Source organism: Papio anubis, chromosome 14 (genome assembly GCF_008728515.1).
Source record: "Papio anubis isolate 15944 chromosome 14, Panubis1.0, whole genome shotgun sequence".
NCBI lineage: Eukaryota > Metazoa > Chordata > Mammalia > Primates > Cercopithecidae > Papio > Papio anubis.
The window spans coordinates 30152202-30167569 of NC_044989.1; the positions used below are offsets into that span (position 1 = coordinate 30152202).

The window sequence follows — 15368 nt, forward strand, 5'->3', positions numbered from 1 at the left end:
TTCTCATCTGTAAAGCCGAGGGAGTGGCTTTCTAAACCACTTCCTGCTCTGTCCCTCCTCCCCATGACTGTGTGTGTACATCTGAAAGCAGTGGTGCTTGGGCCTGTGTCTCAGTCTGATGCATTTACATATCCCTGGATTCTTTCGGCCTGTTCCACAGGAAGGGTTTCCAGGCCCGTGCCCTCAGTGCCCCTGAGCTGCAGCTGCTTGCCTGGCCTCCCAGCCCCAACTGCACCTGTCTAGCCCATGCTCTGGGGAAGTTAGCAAGGAATCACGACCCTGGAAGGTGGCACAGGCCCAAGGTGGCTGCAGAGGAGGCACCTACAAGTGCTGCTGCGGGACCTCCTCCCGGCAGCCCTCTAGAATTAGTGCTCCCCAAAGTAACTCTCAGGCTGTTTTAATGAAAGATAAATGCACGATACCCTGTGATCATTTTTTATTTTCTAGCATGTGCGAAACAGTGAGAGAATTGTAACATCTTTTTTGTTTGTTTGTTTTGAGTCAGAGTCTCACTCTGTCATCCATGCTGGAGAGTGCAGTGGCGCGATCTCGGCTCGCTGCAACTTCTGGCTCCTGGTTCAAGCGATTCTCCTGCCTCAGTCTTCTGAGTAGCTGGGATTACAGGCATGCACCACCATGTCTGGCTAATTTTTGTATTTTTAGTAGAGACAGAGTTTCGGCAAGTTAGCCAGGCTGGTCTCAAACTCCTGACCTCAGGTGATTCACCCACCTCGGCCTCCCAAAATGCTGGGATTACAGGCGTGAGCCACCACACCCAGCCTGTAACATCATTTTTTAAAAATCAAACACCCAATGAGGTGGTGTCACAACTCCCCAGATGGCTGAGAATTGTTAGGAAATTCAACCCCGTAGCTCAGACTCCACACTCAACTGCTCTCTGGAAGCATCACCTGAGCCCAAACTGTCCTCAGCAGTGGAGAATTGCTGGATAAGTGTACAGACTAGTGGAGTGGTTGGGAGAGTAGGAGCTGCACTGAAGGGATCAAGCCTCATTCTGGATGCAGGAATTCCGGTGATTTATTAGCAAGAGAAGGCACTTGGAGGTGCAAGGAGTGCAATACTGAACAAAACAGCCACGGTCTTTACCCTCGTGGAGCTTAAAGTTGTCAGGGAAGGACATGGACAGTAAACAGGTAACGTAATACATACATATGTAATCTAAAATTGAGAAAATGCTACAAAGGTCAGAAGCAGAGTGGTGTGATGGAGAATAAGCATGTTTTGGGGTTGGAGACAGGGGCTTCTACTGAAGCAATGTTGTCAAGGATGATCTATTTGAAGAGGTAACATATGAGCTGAGAGCTGAAAGTCAAAGAATCAACTGGGCTACAAACTGGAAAAAGAGCCCGAGGCAAAGTCAAAGGCCCCAAAAAACGGTTCAGCAAACATTCTATGCAGGGCCAGATAGTAAATATGTTTGGCTTCATGGTCCATCAATCTCTCTCATGCCTGTGTTCCAATAAAACTTTATTTATAAAACAGAAGCAGGAAGTATTCTGCCAATTCCTGCCCTGAAACAATAAAGCATGCATTGTGTGTTAGGAAAGAATGAGGTTGGCTAGCTGGGCCAGGGAGGAAGGGGAGGGTTTCAAGGTGAGGTGGAAAAGACAGGAGTGAGATCATGGAAGGCTTCGTAGAACATGGAAAAGACTTCAGGATTTATTCTAAAAGCCACTGCAGGGTTTTAAAGCAGCCGAGAGGCATGACTTGATTTATGCTGTGAAATATTACTCTGGCTACTGTGTAAATAAAGAACTGGAGAGAGGAAAGGGAGGAGGCAGGAAGACCCTCTTGGAATCCACTGTAATGGAAGAGATGCTGGTGACCCGCCATCTGGTGGAGATAGAGAAAGGCAGATAGCTTGAAGATCCAATTTGGAGATTACATCCACAGAACTTGCTGATGATCACATGTGGCAGAGGAAAGCAAGTCCTCAAATATGGCCTCCAGTATTCTGGTTTAAGCAAGCGGGTGAATTTACTGAACTGTAGAAGATAGGAAACAGAGGGACTAGGTCAGGGGATAGACTCAAATATGGAAACCAAAACTTCAGTTTCAGACACACTGAAGTTGAGATGCTAGTGAGACATGTAAGTGTCGAGGTCCAGTAAGCAAATCTGATCAGGCTCTGAGAGGCAGGGTATATGGGGTTCATAGGACACATCTCCTTCCTCAGCTCCACTTGGCCCCATCTCCCCCGAGGCTCAGTCGTTGCCCTGATTCCTAGCTGGAGCAGCCCCACCGTGGTATAATGACCTCCCCGTGGTTATGAACCTCGCTGCCACTGCTGTGGCCTCACCTCTCATTGCTGACTGAGCCCCACAGATGAGGGCCGGGCTTCATCACGCCTTCCATGGCACCTGCCCTGTCAGGGGCCTCAGGGGCTCCAGAGCCCATGTCCAGCCACCTGGACTGTGGCATCTCTGACTTCCCTGGTGGCTTTCCAAAAGGGCCTAGTGACATAAGCAGAAAGTGCAAAGGACTTAACTCCACAAGGGGCAAACCTTAACCAATGTGAGCAGGAGATAGGAGGAAACTGACAGATAAATTGTTCACCTTCCTTCCCTCAACAGTTCTTCCAAGATGCAGTGGTCCTGTACTGCTTCTCTGGATGGCTCACATGATCAAGCAATCAGCTATGTGTTTTCTTGGGAAGCTGTGGCCAGTTCCACAAAAAACCATCTTGTGATGGCTTCCCTCCTCCCCTGCCTTACTTCCCCTTTGCCCTCAGTCGTGCTCTCCCTGGGATTATACCTTCTGATAAAACATTAGCCCCTAAGCTCTGCCTCAAGTTCAGTTTTGTAGGGGACCTGGGCCTATCCAAGAAGTTTAGATGCTAAAAATATTAAGCACCATCTATTTATTTCACAAATATTTTTAAAAGCACTTATTATATGTCAGGTATTGTTCGAAATGCCTTACAAATATTAACTCATTTTATCCTTATAACATTCCGTAAAACAGTTATTATAGATATCCCCATTTTAGAGCTGAGAAAACTGCAACAGAGAGGCCAAATAGTCGTATAGATCAGTGCTGGCTATGGAAACAATGCAAGCCACGTATGTAGTTCTAAATTTTCTAAAAGCCACATAAAAGTAAAAAGAGACTGGTGAAATTGATTTTAGTAATATTTTTATTTAACTTAATATAGCCAAAGTATTGTTATTTCAACATGAAATCAGTATAAAGTATTTTAATGAGATCATTGACATTCTTTCATACTAAGTCCTTAAAATCCAGTGTGGGCTGGGCATGGTGGCTCACACCTGTAATCCCAGCACTCTGAGAGGTTGAGGTGGGAGGATTGCTTGAGTCCAGGAGTGGGAGAGCAGACTGGGTAACACAGTGAGACTTTGTCTCTACAAAAAAAAAAAAAAAAAAAAAAAAAAATTAGCTATGCGTGTTGGTGTGCACCCGTAGTCCCAGTTACTCAGGAGGCTGAGATGAGATGGGAGGATGACTTGAGCCCAGGAAATTGAGGCTACAGTGAGCCTAGATCATGCTGCTACACTCCAGCCTGGGTGACTAAGCAAGACTTTGTTCCAAAAAAAAACGTCCAGTGTGTACTTAATATTTCCAGCACATATCATTTTGTACTAGCCGCATTTCAAATGCTCAATGGCCACTTGGGGCTGATGGCTGCCCTACCGAACAGGGCAGGAATAGATCATATGCTGCCTTATGAGTAAATGACCATGTAGAAGAGGAAGAAAAGACTTCTCTCAAAACTCACCTGGCATTCCTTGAGCTGAACATAGGCATGGAGAAAGATTATCTTTTCTCAATAAGAGGAAAGAACTAAGTAGATGGAGACTTCTTTGCTCTTTCAAATTTTTTGTTAACTACAGTTGTGTATCTACCAGCAAGTGCTGACAAAAAGACAACACATAGCAAACATATGTTATAGGAAACATGCTGGAAATAGGTGTTTATAACAAGTCTGATTGCACTTTTTCTTTTCTTTCTTTCTTTTTTTTTTTTTTTTTTGAGACAGGCGACAGGATCTCCCTCTACTGTGTCCCCCAACTGGAGTTCAGTGACATGATCTCAGATTACTGCACCCTCCACTTCCCAGGCTCAAGTGATTCTCCTGCCTCAGCCTCCCTAGTAGCTGGGAGCATAGGCACATGTCACTACACCCAGTTAATTTTTTTTTTTTTTGGTTTTTTTTTTTTTTTTTGCATAGATAGGGTTTTGCCGTGCTGCCCAGGATGGTCTTGAACTCCTGGACTCAAGTGATCCTCCCACCTCAGCTTTCCAAAGTGCTAGGATTACAGGTGTGAGCACCACACCTAGCCCAGTTTGACTGTATTTTGCATATACATGCTAATGCTTGAGATTTTTAGGCTGTACACAAATAAAATATGGGTATTTTCTGCTAGCAAAATTTTCCCTAGTTCATATGGTTAAAATGAACTTTCAACAGAACTCAGTGTCATTTTCAGTGGTGACTCGCAGAATCCTGGCTGTGTGCAGGGCAGGCACCGGCTGCTGGGACTGTAGGAGTAAACAGACAGATGAGGGCTCCACTCTTAGGGAACTGACAGTCTGCTGGGAGAGCATGACCAGTGCTTCTGATGTGGTGGCAAAGGAGTTTGATGGCTGTTATGACAGGAAACGTGGGGCACTGGGAGAGCAGGTAGGAGGGACACCTGACCTGGAATTGAAGTTTAGGGAAGGCAGCAGGGAGGAAGGGATGCTGAACAAGGACCTGTATTAGTCCGTTTTCATGCTGCTGATAAAGACGTACCCGAGACTAGGTAATTCATAAAGAAAAAGAGGTTTGGCCGGGCGCGGTGGCTCAAGCCTGTAATCCCAGCACTTTGGGAGGCCGAGACGGGTGGATCACGAGGTCAGGAGATCGAGACCATCCTGGCTAACACGGTGAAACCCCGTCTCTACTAAAAAAATACAAAAAAATAGCCGGGCGCGGTGGCGGGCGCCTGTAGTCCCAGCTACTCGGGAGGCTGAGGCAGGAGAATGGCGGGAACCCGGGAGGCGGAGCTTGCAGTGAGCTGAGATCGGGCCACTGCACTCCAGCCTGGGCGGCAGAGCGAGACTCCGTCTCAAAAAAAAAAAAAAAGAAAAAGAGGTTTAATGGACTCACACTTCCATGTGACTGGGGAGGCTTTACAGTCATGGTGGAAGGCAAAACGCATGTTTTACATGACAACAGGCAAGAGCAAATGAAAGCCAAACAAAAGGGGAAACCCCTCACCAAAGACATCAGCTCTTGTGAGACTTGTTCACTACCGCAGAGAACAGTATGGGGAAAACCGCCCCCGTGATTCAATGATCTCCCACCAGGTCCCTCCCACAACATGTGGGCATTATGGGAGCTACAGTTCAAGATGAGGTTTGGATGGGGACACAGAGCCAAACCATATCAGGACCCAAAAGATGAACAGGGGTCAATTAAGTGAAGAGGAGGTGAGGGGCTACAATGGCACCTGGATATGTTCGAGACAGAGGCGAACGCCTGGACGAAGGCCAGATGGAGAGAGCACGGTACAGTCAAAGAACCAAAATAAATTCAGTGTAACTGGATCATAGTACCTGTTGGAGCCCAGCAAGAGGTGAGGGTCAAGGAGTTAAACCAAGACAAGGAAAGGAAAAGGACGGGAGTTTCAATAGATGTGGATTGGGATTTCTCAGAGTATGGTTACTCCGCATACATCACATTCACTGGAGATGCTGGTTAGGAACGGGAACTTTTGGGGCTTTTTCTAGGCCTGGGTGGGGTTTCTCTCAGAGTTGGATTACATACCGTACACACATCACATTCCTTGGAGATGCTTGTTATGAATGGCAACTTCTGGGGCTCTTTCTGTGCCTGGGTGGAGTTTAGGAATCTTCACTTTAATAAGCTCCGCAGGTGAATGCTTTGCACACTAAAACCTGAGAAACACTTATGAAAATAGTTGAAAAGTCTTTGACAGGTCTCTCCACCAAAACCAATATTTTAAAGTGAATTCCCACATCATAAAACAATAAAGAGAAAGTTGGGAAAATTTGAGCACTGTGTGCATATACTGAGGAATTGTTAAACTTTTAAGGTGTCATAAGGTATTGTGTTTAAGGTTTTTAAAAAGAACCTTATGTTTTAGAAATGCTTGCTGAGACACTTACGGATAAAACTATATGATCTGAGGGAGCGGCTTCAAAATGACCTTGGTAGGAGAAGGGAAGTGTAAATGCAACAAAATGAGTCATAAACCGACCATTATTGAAACCAGTGATGGCTGCATGGACACTCACTTCACCGTTTATTTACTTCCCAATGTTTGAAATCTTTCGCAATAAAGCATCGTTTAAAACTAAATTTCCATGGGATTGATTCATTTCATGCATTCACCGACATTTTGCTGAGTCCCTAATACGTGATCAGAGAGATGTTTCACACTGGATACGGATCTCCGTAGAGTCCATGAACAAAGGCAGCATAACGGCTTCTTTGCAGGTAACTTTGTCCTTTCTCACGGGGATCAGCGCTCAGATCTCTTTTCTGTTGGCTTCTTTTTTCCTTTCAAATGAAAAGAAGGAGTACACAGCGAAGCCTTCAAATCCAAGGACGACATAGCTCTTCTGGACAATGAACTGTCATATAGATCAAAGAAAACTACAGGAAACTTTCACAAAGCTATGGAGGGAAAAGCAAACGTTAGATGCAATTCAATGAGCTTGCAGTTAGGGGAGTGGATCTAGAGAAAACTGTTCAATGATACTTACAAGCTGATGAGCTCTGAGCCACTGGTACAATCTGGGAAAAGGATTCAAGAGGTATCGCCGGCTCTTTGCTGTAGACTTCAGCCCCCAAGGCCATGAGCCCAGGTCAGAGTGTTATTAGGTGCAGCCTGGAAACCCAAAAGAAGGCAGACTGAGGACAGGCTGGAAGGATGCAAACTACCCTGTATCTTTAATTCTAAGTGGCTATCAATTGCAATTCAATAACAGACTTGGGGGGAAAATCCTACCACATCAAATGTACACACTGATAATAATACACACCCTAATTTCATAAATACTAAATATTGAAAAATGTGTCCCCTGAGAATTCACCATTTATTGGGAACTTAAACTTTATAGCATAATATCTATAACCTCATTTTATTCTAGTAGCAATCCTCTGTGGAAACCCACAGGTTTGGAAACTTGCCTCAGGTTACCTGACCATATTAAGTAATAAAGTTGGGTTTCACATGGGAACTCAGTGTCCTCTAACTGGGATATGTATCCAATTCCGGAGGGTAATTAGGCAAAAATAATAATCAGGAAACCAATTTCCAGATCCGCAACTTGCATAGGCCTTCTTCCCTAAAATGGAGTTACCTGAGAATAAGAATTAATTAACACACTAAGGCTTTTTCCATTTTACAAAAGAAAGGGGACCCAACGTGGGGAATGACTCCATGAATAATTCCATAGCTCACAGGGCCTGCTGCACCCTTGTACTGGTGGTGAGAATAATAACAATTTTCGGCCAGGTACTGTGGCTCACGCGTGTAATCCCAGCACTTTGGGAGGCTGAGGCGGGCAGATCATGAGGTCAGGAGATCGAGACCATCCTGGTTAACATGGTGAAACCCCGTCTCTACTAAAAATACAAAAAATTAGCCGGGCGTGGTGGCGGGCGCCTGTAGTCCCAGCTACTCGGGAGGCTGAGGCAGGAGAACGGCGTGAACCCAGGAGGCAGAGCTTGCAGTGAGCTGAGATCGCGCCACTGCACTCCAGCCTGGGCGACAGAATGAGACTCCATCTCAAAAATATATATATAAATAAAATAAAATAACAATTTTCATTTAATTACTTTGTTCTTCGCTCCCCCTACTCTTGGGGGAGAGTCCTAGGAGAGCAAAAAAAAAAAAAAGAAAAAAGTATAAAATACTAAAAATGACTTTTTCCATGTATATAAATGTGATCTATAAAATACTCTGAAGCATAAGAAAATAATATGTCAGGATAAAAATCTGTGAAGGAAGTAGAAATAGTAATACGAGTTCCAGGAGATAAAAAGAAAGATGTAAAATTCCTGAATGCCAACCAGCTTTTTCATACATTTTAAAATGGATGAGAGGGGATATCAAATCGTCCATGTTACGTTCCACTGGATACGTTTTAAAGTGTGAAGTCACAGTAGGTTTTAAATATCAATATTTACAATAAGCCAGAAACCACAGTTTTTGCAGCTACTTAACTTTTGAACTTCATTTTTTAAATGTGCTGGGGGTACAGAGGGGCTAGCTTTACAAAATTCTGTTAGGGGTACATACATAAACAAGCAAGGCTGGTGGCCATGGGCCCTGCCTGTCTGGTAACACTCTGTTTTTTCCACTTCTCTAAGTTGGCCTCTAAACAGCACCTTCTCAGCACTTGGGTAATAATGACATCAAAAAGCAATGAAGGCCAGGTGCGATGGCTCCTGTCTGTGATCCTAGAACTTTGGGAGGCTGAGGCAGGTGGATCATCTGAGGTCAGGAGTTCAAGACCAGCCTGGCCAACATGGTGAAACCATGTCTCTGCTAAAATTACAAAAAAAATTAGCTGGAAGTGACGGTGCATACCTGTAATCCCAGCTACTCAGGAAGCTGAAGCATGAAAATCGCTTGAACCCCCGGGGAGGCGGAGGTTGCAGGGAGCCGAGATCGCGCCACTGCACTCCAGCCTGGGCGACAGAGCAAGACTCTGTCTAAAAAAAAAAAAAAAAAAAAAAAAAAAGCAATGAAGAAGTAAGCAACTCCCCCCTCCCATATCCTAAGAAGTAGAGAGAAAACTATTCTGTATGGGTTGAGACCCTATTATGGGGCAGGTCCTATTTGGGGCATTGCATTCATCTGTCTTTATTGCTTTAATAGGGACACTATCACCCCCATTTTACTGATGAGGAAATGGAGGCTCAGAGGAACACATAAGCTGTTTATGGTCTTACAGCTTCTATGGCTTACAGCTGGTAAGCACCAGAGCCAGGATTCAGCCCAGATCTGGCTTAATCCAAAGTCAATGCTTCTCCATGATACCATCCATGCTGCCTCCAGAAATCAGAGCAGAATTAGGGGCCACCTTGGTTTTATTTTCTTTCTCTGATACAAGTGAAGTAAGGCACAAAATCCTGCCCAGTTCTTTTCCGCCAGGCCTCAGAACGTTCCCCAGAAAAGTGAGAAGGGCAAGCTCAGGGCTACCTCCAGCGCTAGCGCAGAGAGCGAGAGTATCAGCTGGCTGGCTGGAGCTGGCCAAGCCCCGCCTCTCCTCCTCCGGCTTCCCCCTCCATCCAGGCTCCACCGGGAACCTGTCCCAGACGCCTACCCCTCCCAAGCCAGAGGGATCAGAGGAAGGGAGGAAAACAATAGCAAAAACCAGGGCCCCTCGGACTTGCCGCTGAACGGGGATTTTCGTCGGATGTTGAGTTTACCTGGAATGCCCCGGTGTTATTTTGGGAAGGCAGACATCCCACGGAAACAATGAAGTGGAAAAGAAAACAGCTAAAGCAAATTCTAGAGCCCAGTTTTTGCCAAACCAGCCCCACGTGGCCTGGGTAGGCTCTGGAAGCCCAAGTCAGGCTGATGAAGAGCGGCTGAGGCCGTGGGTGTCTGGTTTACCAGGAGGGCACATGGAGGATGCAGGAAAAGGAAGAGCCATGTTCAAGTCCCCACATCAGTGATGAGGCCGAAAGACCCTGCGCCTCGCCACGTGGGAATAGCTTACAGTGAGCGGTGATGCCGCCTGGCCTGAGCTAAGTGCTGGGCTTCACCATTCATTAGCTGAGTGACTCAGGCAAGTCATTTAACCTCTCAGAGCTTCCTTATCCTCATGCAGAAAATGTAGGTGGGGCGTGGTGGCTCAGGCCTGTGATGCCAACACTTTGGGAGGCCGAGGCAGGTAGATCACCTGAGGTCAGGGGTTCAAGACCAGTCTGGGCAACATGGCAAAACCCCATCTCTACAAAAAATACAAAAATTAGCCCGACGTGATGATGCGTGCCTTCAGTCCCAGCTACTTGGCAGGGTGAGGTGGGAAGATCACTTGAGCCGGGGAGGCAGAGGCTGCAGTGAGGCATGATCGCACCACTGCATTCCAGCCTGGTCAACAGAGCGAGACCCTGTCTCGGAAAAAAAAAAAAAAAAAAGGCAGTGGGAGTGGGGGCGATTTGCTTTAAAGGAACAGAGGAAAGATAAAATATATCACTATATAATTATATATAAAAATATATAATTATATATAAATATATATCTTATATGTCCTTAGATATAGGTGTATATTTTCATATATAATTGATGAGAATTATAGATTATAGAGAGCAGTCATCTGGGAAAAAGTTTATAAACTGCTCTCAGGCACTGGGGAGAATTTACTCAAGAGGAAAGGCCTAGGGAAGAAGGAAAGAGGTAAAGTCCATTGAGCTAGCAGGGACCGAAAAGGGAGATCCCTCGAAGCTCCCTGTGCATAGTTTGACTTTGGTTTGCAGCATGGGCTCCTCCTATGCAGAATATTACATACTATTTTGGCTCTCCATGGCCCCTGCGAGACATCATTTATTTTTAGGGATTTATTGAGAATCTGTTGAATGCAATGCACCACGCTAGCATGGCAGGGAATCAGGAGCTAAGTCAAACAGGCCCCCAAGAGCTGCCTCCTGGCTGTCCCCAAGTCCTCAAGCCGCTGAGCTCACCTTTTCCTTTAGCGGCCAGGTCAACTGCCTGGTGCTGTCTTCCCGCTTGCCGTCAGAATTTCAAGACTTTTTCATCCTCCTGCTCCAACCCCCGGTAATTTTGCAGAGCTACATGTCTCCCAATCTCATTTCTTGTTTAGACTGGGAGAACTGTGAGAGATACCCTCATAGGTGTGTCCCCTGCAGATGTCGCCTGCTTTTCATGCGGCCTCATCCCACACATGATGTGTCCCTCTCCCCACACTCCCTAAAGAAGCACTGACCCGAGACAGCTGACGGAACCAACATTTACCCTTTGGTAGGAGCAGGGGATGACCGATGACCGATGACCGTGAAGTACAGGAGAGGGCACAGTTCACACCACTGCCCTGCGCTTCCTTGGCCAATCCTCCTCAGGGACCTTCTCTGCCAGCCATTCTAGTGCTCCTGGTTCCACCCACTGCCACGCTGTCCACAGAAACTGTCTCCTCTTCTCCCCTCTTCCAGACTCTGCCATCCCTCAAGAGGAAACACCATCATACCTCTTTCCTTTTGACTTCCAAGGACTCTTGGAAATTTCTGTTAGTCTTTTATATGGAGCAATTCAACCCGCCTTTGCTCCAACCCTCTCCCATCAAGGACTCCTCAGTGTAATTCTTTGAATCCTCACAGATACAGAATGCATGGAAATGGATCCATTAAGGCACCATACTGGAAGAAGCTCCCTTAGAGGACGTAGGACAGGCAGTGGAGAAAGGGTCCTACTGAGTACCAGGCACTGTGTTTGGTCCTTTGCACATCCAGTCTCATTTCATTCTCCCAACAGTGCTGTGAAGCGTTATTTTTATCCTCATTTTATAGGTTAGGAAACAGGTACAGAGAGGTTAGGGCATCTGCCTGAGTCAGCAAGTGAGGCCCAGGCTGTGCCTGGTTGGAGGTTGGGAGAGAGTGGGCAGGAGAGCATTGCTTTCCATTACCAAATGGGCCGTCATTTCCCAGAACAGTTCTGACTGTGGTCAGCTGGTATAAGCAACAGTTTCCAGCCATTCCACACAGTACCTGTCCCCAAAGGTGCAGAAGCCAGACAAGTGTAAAAGCCCAGGCGTGAGTGTGGGCTAAGGTTGGCACGTTGGCCAGCCTCAAATCTCCACGGGCACGTTGATGTCATGAAAGGCAGGTTCTGCTCTTCAGTGGTTCCCAGCGACCTGGCTGATGACAACGTCTTGCCTTAGTGTGTTAGTGTCCTAGGACTGCCTTAACAAATTGCTACCAACTGAGTTGGCTTAAGACAACGGAAATTTATTCTCTCACCATTCTAGAGACTAGAAGTCCAAAATAAAGGGTGACAGCAGGGTCATGCTGTCTCCAAAGGCTCTAGAGGAGAATCCTTCCCCACCTGTTCCAGCTTCTGTGGCTTCTGGCATTCCCTGGCTGTGGTGGCCTAACTCCATTTCTGTCTTTATCTTCACACGGCTTTCCCCTGTGTGTCTCAAGTCTTCCTCTCACTTGTTTTTTTTTTAAATAAAGACATCAGTCGTTAGATTTAGGCCCCACCTGAGAGATCCTTAGGGTCTTCTCTTCAGAATAATGTTAATCCTTAATTACACCTGCAAAGACCCTATTTCCAAATAAAGTCACATTCATAGGTACATGGAGTTAGGACCTGGACGTATCTTTCGGAGGGACACAGTTCAACCCACCATGTTTGGTCTGGGGTTACTTTAAAATTCGGGCTTGTTGGCTTTGTGACTTAAAAAACGCTAGAGAGGAAAGTTCTAGAGCCAAGTAAAGGGGAAGGATTGCAGGCCCAAAGTCACAGCAATGGAAAAACCATTAGCAGCAGGAAGCAGGAAAGCCCTCTGGAATGCCTTGCTGCTGTCCTGCCCCATTTCTCACTCCTCTCCTTGCAACATCCCAGTTGAGCAGAGAATGAGCCACATCTTTCCTGAAATGTCCAGTGGAGCTCGCTGGAGAACCTGCAAGAGCCGGCAAACCCAGGAGCTTCGCCGTCCATTCCTGGAAGCAGACTTTGTGTCTTCGTCCACCAAGGCCCTGGCTCTCAACACTCACTGTGGTGGCAAGAACATGGCACCTTGACCATACACAGTCCTTCTATTTTTCAGAAGCAGGTAAGCACAGATTGCTGGGATGGAGTGAGTAGAAGATATAAATCGGACCGGGCACAGTGGCTCGCACCTGTAACCCCAGCACTTTGGGAGGCCAAAGCGGGCAGATCGCTTGAGCTCAGGAGTTCAAAACTAGTCTAGGCAACATAGTGAGATGCTGTCTTATAAAAAAATTAAATAAAAGTTAAAAACCAAGGCTTGGGGTTTGTAGGTGCTTTGCCAGGACCTGTTCTTGGGCAGAATGGAATATATACTCAATTCTGAGGAGGGAAGAGGAAGGTCATGGCTAAAAGGTAGGCTCTGAAATCAGACTCCCTGACCTCAAATCCCAGCACTCTCTACTTGCCACTTAGACCTCAGGTAGGGGAGGGGGATATAAATGTTTGAGCCTCAGTCCCCTCCTCTGTAAAAGGGGGGCAGTAAATGTACCTGCTTCACACAGTTGCAAGGTGTGAATGAGGCAATGCATGTAAAACACAGTGCCTATAGTATCATATTGGGTTTTTTTTTGGTGGTTTTGTTTTGTTTTGTTTTGTTTTTTTGACACAGGGTCTCGCTCTGTCACCCAGGCTAGAGTGCGATGGAGTGATCTCGGCTCACTGCAGCCTTGACCTCCTGGGCTCAAGCAGTTTTCCCACCTCTGCCTTCAAAGTAGCTGGGACTAGAGGCGTGTGCCACCACGCCCAGCTAATTTTTGTATTTTTGTGTAGAGATGGGGTTTCACCATGTTGCCCAGGCTAGTCTAGAACTCCTGAGCTCAAGTGGTCCACCCGCCTCGACCTCCCAAAGTGCTGGGATTACAGGCATGTGCCACTATGCTCAGCCTCACACTCGTCTTTAAGAAATTAAAATAAAATTGTTTTAAACACAGTGCCTGGCACAGAATAGATGCTCAATAAACACCAGCTGCTACAATTAGAGGGGAAATCATCATAATTGTTGGATTAAAACATAATAAAAGACCCCAGTTGCCTTGTTCAAGGCAGTATTTTCAGAAACAAAGTTTTAAAAGTTTAAAAAGAGGTCAGTATTTTAAGTCGTGTCAGCTCTATAGATACAGAATGCTGAAAAGGCACCAAGCCCTCTCTCGGTTTGCAGGGAAGCGCTCCTCTCCCGTCTGAGGGCTGTCGTTCCAGCCAAGAGATCAGCACAATGGACTCTGGGATGGACATTGTTCTCCAACAGGCCTGGCCCTGGCCCAGCTGGGGTGAGCATTTCCTTTGCGGCATTTCAAAAGGCGACAGTCCTGAAAGATAATTAAAAATCAGCTAGCAGTGGTGACCAAGAGAAAGGCACTGAGCCCTCCCAGTGTGGAGGAGATAGGGCATCCCAGGTTATTAATTAAGTGTGCTCACATTTGCATGGTGTAGAGGACAATGATCAAGCTGGAGCTGTCAGCTTTAAATGGTGTTTGCATTTCTGGATGGCTTGTTGGCGAGGAGGGTCAGGGAGGCTCTCTAAAGTCATTTTTGGGAGTCTGGAGGAATGGTTAACAACTTGCACTTCACCTCGTTTTACCCCGCAACTCCATGGAAATTCCAGAAAGTCTTGGTTTTAATGGTCTCTTGCATAGGCTCATCATCTCTCTACTACCCCCTTCCATGCTGGACAAATGGAAGGGCATGTGACATGGTGTGGCAGGGACTCAGGGGTCCAGAAGTTCCCAGATATGTGCAGCTGTGGAATCTGCCACCATGCCCCCCCCACACCAGCCTCTGCAACCAGACGGAGAGATGAGAGGTAAGGGGTGAGGATGTGATTGATTTCCATCCTCAGCCCTCCAAGGAGGAGGCTGCCAAAGAAAACAAAGGCTACTGCAGTGGGGGGGCTGGTGGTGACAACATGTACCAGGGCCAGAGGGCAGCCAGCATGGCACCTGGATCTGATCAAGATGGAGTTTTCATCCCCATCTGCCTGTTAATATCTCCTTTACCAGTTGCCGCCCCCTAATAAGGGGTATGCCATAGACTGGAAGTCACTGGGGACCTGCCCAGCACCCTGATCTAGGCGTTGATTAACCCACTCTCCTTCATCCTGCCTCCCATCCACATGGTCCAATCAGAGGCTGCCATGCTTGCACAATGTGACACGGTCTCTATGAACACATTAATTGGTCCTGATGTAGAACTTGACCCAAGACCAGGGTGAAGTTGAGAGAAGATTTATTTTCTTTCCAGGTGTTCCAATAACGTGTAAAACGTGGAAGTCGATAGCAGCCATCTTCTGCCAACATAATTGGGAAGAGAGAAAGCCTATAGTGATAATAAAGTCAAATTATCCTAAATGCTAATCCCAGTTCTGCTGCTTACTCGCTGTGTGTATTTAGGGAAATTCCTTAGTCTCTCTGAATTTGATAAATAAGAATATGAATACCTGTCACGTGGGGTTGCTGAGAGGCTTAGATGATATGTATCAAAAGCAAAACACCTAGAGGTGATCCATAAATGGAGATCCTCCTTCCCCCTCCCTTCCTTTTCCAAGATCAAGGGCAGCCAGAGTGCTATGGTCCTAATCCATTGTTTAAGCATAATTGCAATTAAGCAGAGGGTTTAACTGAGCCCAAATACAGTTCTTGC

At 46.4% G+C, this 15368-nt stretch overlaps 3 long non-coding RNA genes across 4 annotated transcripts in view; 1 reads left to right on the forward strand and 2 right to left on the reverse strand.

The window, feature by feature from the left end:
- Positions 1 to 725: 725 nt before the first annotated feature.
- Positions 726 to 12495, reverse strand: LOC108581593. 2 transcript variants are annotated; one of them, XR_001893964.3, is made up of 4 exons: positions 10980 to 12495; positions 6754 to 6878; positions 5792 to 6664; positions 726 to 3383 (listed from the first exon to the last, which is right to left on the reverse strand). It is a non-coding gene; the product is annotated as an uncharacterized LOC108581593 (long non-coding RNA). The 2 variants fall into 2 exon arrangements; XR_001893963.3 differs by lacking the exon at positions 726 to 3383 and having other exon boundaries at positions 5332 to 6664.
- A 215-nt stretch (positions 12496 to 12710) lies between these two features.
- LOC103876829 lies at positions 12711 to 15082 on the forward strand. The gene is made up of 2 exons (XR_002516586.2): positions 12711 to 12795; positions 13891 to 15082. It is a non-coding gene; the product is annotated as an uncharacterized LOC103876829 (long non-coding RNA).
- Positions 13708 to 15368, reverse strand: part of LOC103876830 — an 82867-nt gene continuing 81206 nt past the window's right edge. Inside the window, exon 2 of the long non-coding RNA XR_636235.4 lies at positions 13708 to 14038. This is a non-coding gene — a long non-coding RNA (uncharacterized LOC103876830). The remainder of the gene's footprint in view (positions 14039 to 15368) is intronic.